Here is a 15142-nt window from a genome sequence, read left to right as displayed (position 1 = left end):
TGTAAGATTTTAAGTGTCATGGGAAGAGAAGGAGCAAGCTGGGAGGATTGAGAGTTGGGTTTGGGGTGGTTACAGTTTTTTTTTTTTTTTTTGGCTGCTCTGGGTCTTAGTTCTGGCTTGCTGGATCTTTACTTGTGGCATGTGGGATCTCTAGCTGCGGCATGCAAACTTCTAGTTATGGCATGTGGGATCTACTTTCCTGACCAGGGATCAAACCCGGCCTGCTGCATTGGGAGCATGGTCTCTTAGCCACTGGATAACGAGGAAAGTCCCTTGGTTACAGTTTTAAATAGTGTGGTCAGGCTAAGCATCATCATTTAAGATAAGACTTGAGCCATGGGAAGAATGTTACCTGCAGAGAAAAAGCTCTACCAAAGACCCTGTCCTGGAGTATACACGCGATTGGAACTGGAGTCAGAAAGTAAAGCAAAGGCCAGATCTAAGGGCTTTGTAGGTCACTGTAAAGACCTTAGCTTTTACAGTTTAGGAAATAGGGAGGCGATGGGGGATTGAGACCAGATGAGACAGCAGCTGACTTTTCCTGTAGGAGGATATTCTGGTGGTGGTGGTGGTGGTTTTTTAGCTCTACCAGTTTATTGCTACCAACCCATCTCCTTCCACCCTCCTCAGGTGTGTGTGCTTAGTTGCCTAGCTCCGTGGACTGCAACCCCGCCAGGCTCCTGTCCATGGACTTTTCCAGGCAAGAATACTGGTTGGGTTGCCATTTCCTTTCCATTTCTCTTTTTTTTTTCTGGTTGTTGTTGTTTTTAAATTAATTTGACTGCCTGGGCTCTTCATTGCAGTTTGTGGGCTTCTCTGTGTACCAGCTCAGTAGTTGCCCCTGTACTATTTGAGCGTGGGACCTTAGTTCCCCTACCAGGGATCAAACCCTGTGTCCCCTGCATTGGAAGGTAGATTTTTAACCCCTGGACCACCAGGGAAGTCCTTCTGATTGTTATTTGATAATAGACTGCAATAACAGTGGGCAAGAAGATCATTTAGTAGGCCACCAAAATACAGGCCAGAGAAGATAAAAGCGATGCAGGTGAGAACCACCAAAGTATAGGCCAGAGAAGATAAAAGTGACGTAAGTAAGAAGTGGTCTGATTCTGATTTATTACAAACAACAGACCTTCTTGACAGTTTGGAGCTGAAGAGAGAATGAGGAGCCAAAGACCAAAGTTTTTGACTTCAGTAACTAACTAGAAGGACTGTGGCATGGTTTTGAGTTGCTTTTTGAACAAGGGAGAACTGACTATAGGGGGAAAAGAAAACTAATGTTGCACTGATATCAATCAAGATGGGGAAGACGTACTACGTTATATTCCAAGTATTGTAGGCATTTTGGTGGAGGGTTGGCTGCTAGAAAGGGGCACTCTTAAGTGTTTGATTTCTAGGACATATTAAATATTACAGATAAGGGATTCTCATAGATCCAGTGTGTGTGTGTATTCGTCACTCAGTCATGTCCGACTCCACGAACTGTAGTAGCCCGCCAGGCTTCTCTGTCCATTGAATTCCCCAGGCAAGAATACTGGAGTGGATTGCCATTCCCTTCCCCATTAGATCTTCCCGACTCAGGGAATGAACCCTGGTCTCTTGCATCGCAGGCAGATTCTTTTATCCCTTGAGCTACAGGGAACTCCTAATTTTATGCATATCAAATACCAGGTGGATATTCTCGGCCTTAAGACAGGTAATGATGGATGCAACAATTCTTACGTTTCTTTTTTTTTTTTAAGGGTGGTTTGGTGATTTCAGGGCATGTACCTCTCAACTGCTACTGAGAGGCAACCAGTCAGACGGCTCAGCGCCGACCCTCGCCCGCCTGGGAGCGTCTGCACTGCTAGTGCAGGCGCCGCCTCTCCGCGCAGTCTGGGGAAGGGGCGCGAGCCGCCGCTGCGGGCCGCCGGCCTGAGCGTGGGGAGGGGCTCCCGAACGTTCCCACCCAGCCCCGGTCGCCATCTTCTGGCGCGTTCTTTCCCGCGCGGGCTCCAGTCCCGACTCTCTGCCCTCTGCTTGTTCGGGAAGGGGCTTCTAGCCCGCGGAGATCGCGAGCCGGGCGCGTCGCGGAGGTGCCGGCCAGAGCCCATCCCCGCAGGCGGGGCGGGGGGCGGGGCCAGCCCGGCGGCAGCTGCGCGGCGGCGCGGCCCTCCCGCGGCTCCCGGAGCGCGCGCCGCCTCTCGCCCCGCCCGCGCGCGAGCCTGGGCGTGGAGGGAGGGGCCAGGAAGCGGCGAGCGCGCCGGGGAGCGCAGCTGCGGGCGTGGGGGGACAGCAGCCGCGGAGCCGGCGCTGAGAGCGGCTGCTGCCGGAGCGAGCGGCGGAGACAAAGGCTACGGTGAGTGCATCTCCGGCCCGGGGCGCGCCCCGGGCCTCCCACCTCGCCCTCGCGGCCCCTGGGGCGGAGGCCCGACGCCCCGAACCCCTACCGCCTAGGGCTCCGGGGCGAATGCGGCCCGGCCCTGCCCGCCGCGCGCTGCGGGCTGAGCCTGCGGCTCCATTTTCAGGTCTGGGCGACGTCCTCCTGTGGACCCTGCCTTTGGTTTTTCTTCCATTCCTTCTGGGAGAGGATTCCAGACTCTGTTCCGGATTCAAGACTGGCGGACGGCTGAGAGAGCCCACTGCCCCCCTGTTGTAAAATGGAAATCAAGGCTCCCCCTCCCCCCAACTTTGCCGGTCTGGGCGTCGGGAGGGTGGTGCAAGGGGCGGGTGGAGAGGGCCCGGGTCCTCCAGGTGAGAGTTTCGGCGGGGCGGGGCCCGCGGCTCGGAGTCGGACTCTCGCCGGGGGCGTCCCGCGCGAGCCGCCCGTGGGTCTCGCCGCGGTTCGCTTTGGGCCCGGGAGAAAAAGCGCTGACCACCTCCGAGGAGGAGCTCGTCCTACTCTTACAGGTTGTTTTACCCAGCGCTTGCCGCTTTACTAGTGATTTTTTGGTAGCGGGTGTGGTAGTTAGCGGCTCGCTGATGCCGCATGAATAGGTGAAAAGAGCCTCGATACGCTGACTTAAGGTGTACAGGAAACATTGAGAGTCCTCTTTAGCTGCTGCTCTTATTTTAAGTGACACGCTTTTGAAGAGGAATTTGGTGCTAATATTCAGTTTACAAAATTAACATTTTGTTAAAGGGCCTGACGCGTACTAGATGCTCGATAAAACACTTGCATGAAAGTGAATTTTGAAATGTCAAAGCTGATCTCATAGCTAGTAAAAATTTAGGCACAGACCCTCTTGATTCAGATTAAGGAAAAAATTGGCAAACAAGTTATTTTGGTTTATAAGCTTGTTTTTTTATTTCATCCAAGATAGTGTTGAAAAATCAGTTATTTTCAATATTAGGAGCATAGAGGATACGTTAGAAATGTGAATTTTTTTTTCAATTTTGAGTAAAGTTGGTAGACATTTTGATATTTCTTAAATCAACATTATTGATCTAATTTTCTTTTGAAAGAATGGAGAAAGTGAAGAAGAGCGGCTTGTTTTCTATTGACATTTGATTCTTTTGAGACCCAGCTTTACATTTCATTATGAATAGAGGAATTTATGTGCTTTTGAGGGACTCTGGCATGGTTTTGAGTTGCTTTTTTGAGCAAGGGACAACTCTTAAGGGAAGAAAACAAGCTAATGTTGCAGTAATATAATTAAACCTCACCACTTACTCTACAGATATTCATTAAGCACCTATTGTATGCTGGCACCTGTGTTGGGTGCTGATTCTTCGGAGCAGACAAAACCCACAATTATCTTTTTCTTAAGCTTAGCTGAATGTGTTCTTTCCTCATTATTGATGTTGCAAGGACGGTCTGTCTTACACCGGAAAAGATGGCAGGTGAACAGCAGGAAGTGTAGATTCATAGCAGTCGATTTAGAGGTTAATAAGTAACTTTATAGGGCTAAGATTATTACTGGGTTACGTTTTCCTATTGTCAGTTTAATAAAATCTTTATTTTTTTAATGAAGGGAAGAAGACTTTAACAAACTAGTATTTCTATTCTCTATCCCATGTTAGATGTTTTTGATACAGTGTATTTGTTGAATAGTAATGTACTACTTCTGGTTCTGTTTTCTGTAAATAATCTTTGCAGTACAACATGTTCTGCTTTTAAAAATCTCCCAGGAGAACTAGTGGATTCCTTTTCTATAAGAAGTATTTTTAAATAAAGCACCTTTTCAGAAATTTTATTTTGACGTTTTAGTCACTATTTGCAAATAAATGTAGTATTGCCTTTTATATAGTATTGTAGTAGTGAAAAGTGAAGGACTCTGAGTAATGATTTGTGGTTCCATATGTGAACTTTCCATCTAATATTAAAACTGGTAAAACTGCTTGCTAAAAAGAGAATGATTTGTGGTATTGCATTTATTAATTCTAAAAAAGAGAATGATTTGTAGTATTGCATTTATTCTTAACATAAAGGTTGTGTTCTCTGCTTCTCTCTTATTTACATAGAATAAAAAGGTACTTATTTTTACTTGGATTCTTCAGACGTCCAAATTAAATGTGTTGCAAAGTCAACCTTGATAATTACAGTATAAAGTATATTAATTTTTTACAGATAACTTTTGAATTTAGGTGGCCACTTTTTACGTGTTAACACCTTATACGTTGTTGAAGATTTTGTGTGCATTTAAATAGAATTTTCAGATTTTTAGACTTACTAATAGTTTTTTATGGTTCCTACAAAGAATAAGGAAAGTAATCTCTTAAACTTTAGTGGTAGAGAGTTGTGTTAGTTTTTCTTTAGATATGTAGTTCTTGTGGAAAGAATGAGTTGGTAAGGCACATGTGTACTCCTTGTAGTCTGTTGAGAAACCTAGTGACAAATGATAATAGTGATGGTAGGAATAATGTAAGCATTATATGTTGAACAGAAAGTGCTTACTGTGTTTTATTTGGGGTAAGAATTTTATCAGATTTCTTGACAGTCAGCAGCATTGAGACATGTTAAAATAATTTTACCAGTAAATTAGAACTCATAATGACTGGATTTTTTTTTGTTGTACCTTAAAAAAATACTGTGTTTTCAAGGCATTATTCTGCATTAGAGTAGTTTGTTTTGAGGCTAAATAAATCAGGATCATTCCGCTTCATAATTGTTGGAACACTTGAAGTGTGTTGGTGCTTTTTTCTTCAAGATATGTGTTTGACTTATTGTAGGCAGTTGTCTTTTTTGTTGTTGTAATATCCTTTAGAATAATTTAGAAAGTGTGTTCTTTATCAGATGTAATTAGTAAAGTTATTAAGAAACACACTGGTAAGACATATTGCAACTGTGCCCATATTGTCTGAATAGATTGTGAGAGACTTATCAATTAACATTCGTAAAGTGCTTTAACCTGATCTCTCACATTTATTCAGTAGGATAGGTTGTTAGTGTGTTTTTAGGTCCCAGTTGTCTCTATTGTGAAAGATACCGTGTTTAGATTTCTCATCTGCTTTAGGATGAGTCTCAAATACTTTGTTAAGGCTCCATAAGACTTTTCTCTCAGTTGCAATATTGATTTTCATCTATATCAGTGTTCTTAATCTCAGTTCTTATGAAAATAATATTTTAACATGTATTGAATGTTAATTGTTAATGAAGTTTTGGATCTGTTTCAGAGGGGACGTTATGGGTTCCGTGTGCATTCTTGAGAGGAACTGAGTGAAACATGGTGCTTATCTTCAGTAGTTTGGTGAGGGCTTTGATTCAGTTTTTTTTCATACTACCTGGAAAAATTTGGAATTTAGCTTGTTAATTATTAACTTTATACATTCTGCTACCTCAGTTCAAAGCTTAAGTATAGTTGCACTTTCTGTAATACTAACAAGTAATGAAGGGCAAGATTTAGCTGAAACTGCTCTGGGACCTCATCCAAAGAGAGTTTTTGAACTGAAAGCCCAAAATTTGGTGATGAGTTATCTCTATCACGACACCATTAAAATACCTGCAAATCTATTTTAGTCAAAATGGATTGTAATAGAACAAACTCCTTCTTTTTCCTAGAAAGCGTTAGATAATGCCGTGTTCAATTTAGGTGTATTTGAAGATGACTGAATTTTGAGCACTGTTTCCATTTGGAAGCTTACCCAGAAATTCATACTAAGATTTTTTTTTTTTTGAGTCTATTATAATTTCTTAAGTATTGATTATTTTATTTTTTAATGAGCATTTCTTTTTAAGAAGTTATTTCCTTATTATGTGCATCAGGTCTTAGTTGTGGCATGCAGGATCTTTAGTTGCAGCATTAAAACTCTTAGTTGCAGCATGTGGGATCTAGTTCCCTGACTAAGGATCAAATCCGGGCCCCCTGCATTGGGAGAGTGTGTCAACTCAGCCACTGGATCACCAGAGAAGTCCTGACAAATACGTATTGATTTTAAATGTGTTTAAATTAAGCTTGTAATTCACAAAGTTAGAAAAATACCAAAACAATTTCAAGAAAAGGAGAAGACTAAGATTTCTTATTAAATCTTTAGAATTGAATATATGTAATTATCTTGTACTAAACCAAAATCATTTTGTTTCATTTGACTTAATCTATGTTTACTTTTTGCTCAGTAAAGCAAAAATGAATTTTTTGGGTATATTTAGCACCTAGCAGTGGGAGCCCATGGATAGTTGTAGAGATGCAATGGATGGGACTTGATAAGAGTTTAAGCAGAAAACAGCTTACTTTCTCTCACTGTACCTTCAAAGCCTCCCTAGGATTGTCTTTCCCTGAATCCCCAGCTCTTAGGAAGACCAGGTAGCTTGTCTAGTTCTAGGTGGTAAAAAGTCTTCTGCTTATTTGTCAGTAATAATCTTATTTTAGGGGCTTCCTTAGTGGCTCAGACAGTAAAAAAGCTGCCTGCGGTGCAGGAGACCTGGGTTCGATCCTTGGGTCAGGAAGACCCCCTGGAAAAGGGAAGGTCTACTCACTCCAGTGTTCTTGCCTGCAGAATTCCATGGACAGAGGAGCCTGATGGGCTACAGTCTATGGGGTCACAAAAAGTCAGACATAACTGAGTGACGAACATGCACACAGTCTTACTTTTGTCATTAGAAGGCATATGTTCAGAACAACAATGTGTTCAAACTCTTACATGGCATAGAACTTTTCTTTGTAGCTCCGAACTACTTTCAGAGCAAGAAGTCTACTTTGGAGGAAGAGTCCTGAGAAGCTTCTCTTTTTTACTTTGCCAGCTCCTCTTTAGTATGCTGTTGGAATCACCTGTCCGGGGTCCAGCTCGGTGGGGAAAGGGGCTTGGGGGGACAGGTGTGGTGTTCATGTGGCAGCTGTGCCTTCTGAGTTGGACAATTTGTTCAAAGCTGGCTCCAGAGGAGTGCTGGAAATGGTTTTCTTGGGGATTCCATGTATGGGAACCTCCAGCTACGATTCCTGTGGTATAATTCTTCAGCTCCAGTCCCTTAGCCTTCTAGTTACCCTCATCTGCAGGCTCACTTTGCCTGGGGAGAGGTTTTGCTTTAGTCTTTAAAGTAGTTCTGTTACATTTTAACCAGGCCCACCTGTACTTTATTATTTCACAGGACACACTTTCAAGCATTCTGTCAGGGCTTCAGCTTGCTCGCTCTCTAGCTCCTTCTGTTGAGGACCCCCCACTTGAAATGTACTTCTGCATCTGGGACCTGCGATTCATTGCTGGTGCTCCCTTTTTAAGTGCCCTGAGCCCCCTTCTTCCACACGCTCACTTGATTATTTACCCTACTTTGAATCCAGAGTCAACTGTTAAAATTTTTCGCTTTTGTATATCCTCAGTTCTCTTTTGGACTTCCCGGGTGTCAAAGAATTCACCTGCCAATGCAGGAAATGCAAAAGGCGTTGGGTTCAATCCCTGGGAAGATTCCCTGGAGGAGGGCTGGCAACCTGCTCCAGAATTCTTGCCTGGAGAATCCCATGGACAAAGGAACCTGGTGGGCTACAGTCCATGGGTTGTGCAAAGAGTCTGGCACGACTGAGCACACAGATCCAGTTCTTGTTTAGCGCCTCTCACTTCATGTGCTTACCTGGTAACCACCAACCTCCCTCCTCCCCATCCCCCGCCCATCCAGTTCTCCTTCCAGTCCAGCTGATACCTAGCAGTTGCTGACTTGTTCTCCATTCGTGTTGGCCAAGGAGGGTCCTTTGTGCTGTTCACAGCCCTTAATCATAGTGTCAATGGATCCCTGGTGGAATTACCCCGCCAGCTGCCCAAATGACTATTTTACACATCTCCTCAAACCTCTGGTGCCTCTTTTCTCTTCATTTTCAGCTGATGACCTTGTTTCCTGTGTATTAAAAATGAAAGCAATCAGGAGAAAACTTTGCATGTCTCCTTGCATCTATACCCAGACTGTATGCACTTCCTGTTTGCTATGATCATCACCTCCTCTCTTGCTCTTGGTTCTGTCCACTTCCTGTCAGGGCCATTGCATTGCCTCAGGATTCATCCCATTCTCCTGCCAGCTAATCATTAGTGTTTCCCATTTGTATTGCATTATTCCTATCAGCATGTAGATATGCTAAAATATCTCCCATCTTTAAAAACAAACCTACTCCAGTAGCACATTTTTCTTCAGCTGCTGTTCTTCAAAAAAGTTGTTGTTATTTGTGGCCACCAGCATTCCCTCTCTATCTTGGGTCCAGCACAAAATTTCTTTTTTTTCTCATCTTTCCTGCTACCTAAACAACTCTTGTTGAGATTGCTTACTGGTGACCTCCTTGGTAACAAATTCCCTAGTCATTTCTCAATCTTACTGGATGTAGCAGCTATAAAGCATTTGAAAGCAGTCAGTGAATTTCTCATCTTTGAAATCTTTCCTCCCTTTGTTTCTGGGACACTACGGCTTATTTTCAGTTTCTTTCGCTGGTTCTTTTTTGTTGCTCCAACTTCTGAAAAATAAGGCAGTGTCCTAGACCTCTGTGTTTAGACCTCTTCTATATTTATGCATAGTCTTCTCTGATCTCATCTCAGCCTCTAGCTGGAATTATCATGTATTTCAAAGCTGGAATTATCATGTATTTCATACTAAGAATGTTATCTCTCACCTGGATCTCTTTCCTAACCTTCAGCTGGCTAGTCAACATTTTCAGTTAGACATCCCAGATTTAACCTGTCAGAACTGAACTCCTCATTCTTCCTTCCTCTCCCACTCCAGTGAGTGTTCCTATTCCAGTTTGCCTTGTTTTATTAAATGTCAACTGAATCCAAGCCAGGCTTCAACAGTACATGAACCGTGAACTTCCAGATGTTCAAGCTGGATTTAGAAAAGGCATAGGAACCAGAGATCAAATTGTCAACATCCCTTGGATCATCGAAAAAGCAAGAGTTCCAGACAAACATCTACTTCTGCTTTATTGACTATGCCAAAGCCTTTGATTGTGTGGATCACAACAAACTGTGGAAAATTCTTCAAGAGATGGGAATACTAGACCACCTGACCTGCCTCCTGAGAAATCTGTATGCAGGTCAGGAAGCAGCAGTTAGAACTGGACATGGAACAACAGACTGGTTCCAAATAAGGAAAGGGTATGTCAAGGCTGTATATTGTCACCCTGCTTATTTAATTTCTGTGCAGAGAACATCATGAGAAATGCTGGACTGGATGAAGCACAAGCTGGAATCAAGATTGCCGGGAGAAATATCAATAACTTCAGATATGCAGATGACACCACCCTTATGGCAGAAAGTGAAGGAGAACTAAAGAGCCTCTTGGTGAAAGTGAAAGAGGAGAGTGAAAAGTTGCCTTCAAACTCAACATTCAGAAAACTAAGATCATGCACCTGGTCCCATCACTTCCTGGCAAATAGGTGGGGAAACACTGGCAGACTTTATATTTTGGGGCTCCAAAATCACTGCAAATGGTGACTGCAGCCATGAAATTAAAAGACTTGCTCCTTGGAAGAAAAGCTATGACCAACCTAGACAGCATATTAAAAAGCAGAGACATTACTTTGCCAACAAAGGTTCGTATAGTCAAAGCTATGGTTTTTCCAGTGGTCATGTATGGATGTGAGAGTTGGAGTATTAAAAAACTGAGCACTGAAGAACTGATGCTTTTGAACTGTGGTGTTGGAGAAGACTCTTGAGAATCTCTTGGACAGCAAGGAGATCCAAGCAGTCCATCCTAAAGGAAATCAGTCCTGAATATTCACTGGGAGGACTGATGCTGAAGCCGAAACTCCAATACCTGATGGCCACCTGATGCGAAGAACTGACTCATTTGAAAAGACCCTGATTCTGGGAAAGATTGAAAGCAGGAGGAGAAGGGGATGACAGAGGATGAGATGGTTGGATGGCATCACCAACTCAGTGGACATGAGTTTGAGTAAACTCCAGGAGTTGGTGTTGGACGGGGAGGCCAGGCGTGCTGCAGTCCACGGGGTCACAAAGAGTCGAACACGACTGACTGAACTGAACTGAATCTTTGTTTCTCTGACTGTAACCTTGTAGACATTCTTGATGCCTCTTTCTTACACATTCACACTAACTCAAAATAGTGTATCATGGGAATGTGTCCTTTACTTACCTTAAAATCTACCGTAAGAATAAATATGGGAACTTCCTGGTGGTCCAATGGTTAAGAATCCTTCCAATGCAGAGGATGTGGGTTTGATTCCTGCCCCGGGGGAGTAAGATTCCATATGCCATGGGGCCCATGTGCCACAATGAAATTTTGTGTATTTTGCCAGTACAGCAAAAATACAAAAAAAAAAACTTTTTAAAAATTAAAAAATGAATCAACATGACCACTGCTTTCTGTCTTCATCTGCGCTCCACCCCCCTATCCCCCACCCCCATCTAGCCATCATCTCTCGCCTGTGTTATTAGTCATCTCGCCTCTGGTCTCCCTGCTGCTTTTGCTCTTCTCTGTTCTCATGAACATAGCAACCCGGGCAGTCCGTTTGAAATGAAAGTCTAATTATTTTACTCCTGTATTTAAAACACTTTGGTGATTTTCCATATCATTTAGAGTAAATGCCGGAATACAACAGTGCCTACCAGGTCCTCCATCATCTGTGTGGCTGACCTCTCTGATGATTTGTTCTACTGGTTTCTCCTTGGCTTGTCCCACACCAGACATGTAGGCTTCCCTGTACCTGCCAAGCACAATCTTGTACCTGATGCACAATCTTGCACCTGATGCGCAGTCGTGTTTGCTAAGCGAATGGCTGCTTGTTATTCATGTCTTTGATAACAGCTTTTATGTGTGTTTCTTTAACTAAAAGTATTTCAATTAAAAGTATTTCACCTAAAACCATATATTCCCATAAGAATTAAGTAAACACAACTTTAGATACAAGAGAAAATGGTAAGTTTGAAATGAATTTTTGTGTGTAGAAGGTGAGAATACCCAGGAAAATGGTAAACAACAGAGGAGGTGAGAAAGGAATGGAAAGAGGGTAAGGTAAATGGAATAAAGAAAAGGAAAGCTGGATTTCTAAGTAGGGAGCCACTTTAAGAAGAAAACTATTTTTGGCTTGCCGCATATTTCTTTTAGGCTTCCCTGGTGACCTGCAGTGCAGGAGACAGTGCAGTGTCCTGCAGTTAGAAGACACAGGTTCGATTCCTGGGGTGGGAAGATGCCCTGGAGGAGGAAATGGCAACCCACTCCAGTATTCTTGCCAGGAAAACCCCATGGACAGAGGAGCCTGGTGGCGTGCAGTCCATGGGGTCGAAAAGAGTTGAATGCGACTGAGCACATATTTCTTTAAGCTTTGTTTCTTGAATTCTGAGTCTTGTTGATTTACATGGATATAGACACTGGGACTGCACTTAGCTTTGTTTTATCAGGACTATGGGCTCAAATGAGTCTTGAAACCAAACTAATTGTTTTTCTGTTGCCAAACTCCTTTGATTAAAGGAAAGCCATTGCCATTACCAAAAGAGTAGTTTTCCTGGCAGTATTCTTCGCATATCTTGTTTTTTTTTTTTTTTTTCTTTTTCTGTAGAACGCTCAAGCAGAAATCTCAAGATTGGCGGGAGGGATGTTCAGGGTACAAAAATTTGCTACTGGGCCTTCTCTTTTCGGTACTGCACTACCTGTTTACTCACCCTCAAAAGAGAGGGGGAATATCTCTCAGCACAGTTACTGTATCCTGTGGTAAAGCAGCAGCTAGGTACGTTAGTGTACATGCCTGTTGAATCATACTATATGTATATATGTGTTCTTAATGAAAGATACTGAGTATATTTAAACTTCAACTTACCTGCTATTTAGGGAGGAAATGAGAGTTCAAGAGTATATGCAAACTATTTCATTTTGATGAGACAAGATTTAAAAAAAATTTTTTTTCTGAGTTGTAGGTCTCATTTCCTATTGATTTAAAGAAAGCCTTTAAATAAATTATTGAGATAGGTGGCTTAGGTGTTCCTGAATGAGTAATTTTTTATGTGCAAGCATATATTCCCTATAAACCAGTCTAACTATTTAACTGTTTTTGTGTAATATATAGTAATTTCTATCTTGATTGTCTTGTCTGACAGATTGTTCTGTGGCTAATAATACGGACTTAATTTTCATGATCATAGAGGTGTAAAGATACATGTTTGTATCTTTACAGATTTTTTAGTATGCAAGTATAATTTAACTTGTTTATGCTTGTTACATACTTTAACACCTAAACAATAATATCTATAAATCAGGTTTGGTATTTTGTTTTTCTTTCACATTAAATATGAAATTAAAATATAATTTATATGAACACACATGGTGCCTGGTAGTCTGCAGTCCATGGGGTAGCAAAGAGTCGGACACAACTGAGCTACTTCACTTTCACTTTTCCCTTTCATGCACTGGAGAAGGAAATGGCAACCCACTCCAGTGTTCTTGCCTGGAGAATCCCAGGGACGGGGGAGCCTGGTGGGCTGCCGTCGATGGGGTCGCACAGAGTCGGACACGACTGAAGCGACTTAGCAGCAGAACACATATGACTATTAAAATTTTTTAAAAACTTAACTACTGTGTAAAGTCATTTCAGATGACATGCTAGCGAATGTTTTCCTACAGTATTGAATTTGTCATTCTATACTTTTAGCTATCTGAATTCATATGTTAGTATTTCGCATACGAAATAACCATCTTGGATTAATAAGATAGTTATTTCTGAACTGATGGATAGTCTTAACCACTACATTTATTTCAGCTATATTCATAGGTTGAGGCCCATCATATTTATACTGCTTTAACTTCATAACGTTCTATGTAGATTGTGAAGTAACCAGAATGATTATATTGAGAAGGGTAATGAGATTAATAGGCTTTGACCTGAGTCTCATAAGGGATTGTTAAAATGATTCATTAAAGTATGTATGCGTTCATTCATTCTTTTAACATTTATCCAACTACTGTGTGAAAGTGCTTCCAGTCTACTCAGAGTAAAATACAAGGAAATACTCATCCAGGAAATAAAACCTCACACTGGGTATATGCTGCAGCCCTGCCACCCTCCCAGGAGTATTTCATCTTTGCTCACTACGTACTTGCCACGTTAATGCTTGTTTTCTTAAACATGTCCTGCTTGTTCTTTCCTTATTAAGGCTTTTACATGGGTTGTTTCCTCTGCCTGAAATAGTCTTCCCCCTATGGTTGGCCTCTTATCTTTAACATCTCACTTAAATATAATTTCCTCACTGCTCAGTTTAAAATAGCCCCTGCCCCCTCATCACTGTTTTACTTTCTTCATAGCATAAGTGGGAAACCGGATAATTCAGGCAACAGCTTGTTTTAGAGAAGGAGAAAATTTTAGGAACCATGCTGATGATCCTTTGATCAGAGCATTAGGTGGAACCAGTGGTGTGTTGGAGCTGGTGAACTGATGGTGTGATTGTGTGCGTCTCTCCAGCTTCATGTTCAGTGATGGTGTATTGACAGGCTACAGTGGAAAATGGGCAAAAGCTGTAAACCAGGGCCTTTTTTGCCCTAGAGAGATGGTTGTTAAATATCCGTCACTAGACCACTGAGTGGGACCCTATGAAATTGCTGTTTTTATAGATTAGAAAAAAAGCTTGAATATTGGCAATTTCTTATGGATTATTTTAGTGGAGCTAGTTATTATAAATAATATAATTGAAAGATATTTTCTTCATGTGAGCCAATAAAATTACCTTTGTGCTTTACCGTGCTTTACCTTGTGTGTTTTTTCAAAATTGCATTCCCTTCACATCTGACAATTACTTCTAGATTGATTTAACATGTAAAAATTGGCTATTTATATATTAATTGCTTAGCTGTTTACCTCATTTTTAACTAGTTCTTTCCGAAAGCAGGCACAGAAGGTCTTGAGACATCTCTGAGGGTGTTGTTGGCTCTGCTACTGAGTCTTAATCCATTGAAAGGCATGCTTTTTCTGGTGAAGAAACCAGAGTTGGTTCAATTTGAGTTATGAATTGTTAGATAATTTTTTAAATTTGCTTTTCAGAATGATTTACATAAATACACAGGCATTCAGTTTTTTCTGGCTTTTTCTTTTTCCCATTATCATCCTCTAGGTATTTACTATTTCTAATTTATTTATTTTCTGCTCTTCTGTGATTTCTTTTACGAATCAGTGTCTAAATCAATGAAATTATTTTGTCTTGTTTCTTAAGTGTTAGTAGTTTTTCCCTATGGTCTTCCTTATCTATAGTTACCTGGGCATCCCAAGCCATTTTCCACCTTTACCTCCAGTTGTAAAAACAGACATGAAGTTACTTCTCTCTTGTAGGCACCATTTTCCTGTTTGAAGGAATTTATTGTTTAAAAACTGAACCTTGTTGACTGAGGAGATTTCAGTAACATTTCTTGAGTAACAGTTGCATTATCTTAACTCTGAATATGTGGGTTTGAATTGGTGGTATTGAATAAAATGTGGCTCACAGGTTTCTTTAATTTAGATTGTTCTGTCTTATGCACAAGCTTTAAAAAAAAATAATGGGTTTAATACAGATAAATCAGAATACACATAAAATCTAAAAAATAAAAGCACATCCATAATCCTTAAGATAACTGCTGAGATAATTGTTACTTTGTTAACATAACTGCCTAAGATACCTACTAGTTACGGTTTGACGAATGTCCTTCCAGACAAATCAACAGTAAGTATTTTTCTACAAAAGCAAGATCTTATAGTACATATACTATTCTATAATGTCATACTTTACCAAATAGTGTGATCTTTATAAAAGCATTACTTTTTATTATTTGTTT

The 15142-nt window shown here is 41.4% G+C and overlaps 1 protein-coding gene across 14 annotated transcripts in view; it reads left to right on the top strand.

Moving 5' to 3' along the window:
* The first annotated feature begins 2235 nt into the window (after positions 1-2235).
* CDC42SE2 (CDC42 small effector 2) overlaps positions 2236-15142 on the top strand; it is a 112085-nt gene continuing 99178 nt past the window's right edge. For all 14 annotated transcript variants that reach the window (XM_081500270.1, XM_081500276.1, XM_081500272.1 and 11 more), the window contains exon 1: positions 2236-2338. The gene's annotated coding sequence lies outside the window, so the exon portion shown is untranslated. The remainder of the gene's footprint in view (positions 2339-15142) is intronic.

Source organism: Giraffa tippelskirchi, chromosome 6 (genome assembly GCF_054371585.1).
Source record: "Giraffa tippelskirchi isolate mGirTip1 chromosome 6, T2T-mGirTip1v1.2.pri, whole genome shotgun sequence".
In the NCBI taxonomy this organism is placed as follows: domain Eukaryota; kingdom Metazoa; phylum Chordata; class Mammalia; order Artiodactyla; family Giraffidae; genus Giraffa; species Giraffa tippelskirchi.
This window is presented reverse-complemented; position numbering and strand designations above follow the sequence as displayed.